Below are 891 nucleotides of genomic sequence, written 5' to 3'. Positions count from 1 at the left end.
CGGCGGGCTGCGCAGTCGCCATGGCGACGCGGGCCGCCCGCCAGCGCCGCCGGGCCCGGCCCGGCCCGGCCCAGCCTCCTGCCCCGCCGCCGGGGCGCCCCCAGCGCCGGGATCGCCCGGAGCGGCGGCCCCCAACCCTTAACCCTTAGCCCAGCGCGAATGGGGGGCGCCCGGGGGCGGCCCGGGCCGCGGCGCTGGGAGCTGGCGCTGCGCCGCCCCAGGCCGGCAGCGCCCGTCGGGGCCGAGCGGGGCCTCTGCGCAGAGCCCCGTGTCCGGGTCCTGACATGGGGGCTCCCCTGGAAACCCGCGGCTTCCCTCGCGCCTGAGCCCGGGAAGGGGGGAGGTCGGTTCGGTGTGAGTAGCCCCGCTCTGAAGCGGCTAAAAGGGCCTGCTGCCCGGCTGTGCCAAACAGAACTAACGGCTCCGTTTCCGTGCAAGGGAGAGCTTCGCAATTCACGGTCCTTTGGACTCCAAATTTGAACAACAGCGAAAGCAGAGAAAATACAGAATAAAAATAAATAAAAAGAAATAATATTTCAATATATCTGTACAAATAAAGTTTTTATGAAATCTCGAGGACTAGAGCCTTCTCCTTGCCGTGGCCCATGCTTGTTTTTGAGACGCGCGAGCTCTGCAAGGCGCAGGTGGGTGCTGCCCCGCGCGCCCCACGGGACCAGGCCCTCAAACATCCCCTGCGCAGAACTAGGGCTTCCTGGCTCCAAAAAGTAACTCGCTTTTTAATAACATTTGATGTTCACAGTAAATAGAAATCCCTGATGCATTTCAGCATTTTATTTCTGCATTTTTATTGAAAGCAGCTCAGAATAAAGGGAATATAATGGGTAACCAGGTAAATGCACAGGTACGCTCTTGGGAAAAGCACTGATGATG

The sequence above is a fragment of the Tinamus guttatus genome, unplaced genomic scaffold, assembly GCF_059628265.1.
Source record: "Tinamus guttatus ecotype Peru unplaced genomic scaffold, ASM5962826v1 Tinamus_guttatus_pri_ptg000208l, whole genome shotgun sequence".
In the NCBI taxonomy this organism is placed as follows: domain Eukaryota; kingdom Metazoa; phylum Chordata; class Aves; order Tinamiformes; family Tinamidae; genus Tinamus; species Tinamus guttatus.
The sequence above is the reverse complement of the archived record's forward strand: the minus strand, read 5'-3'. Positions refer to the sequence as shown.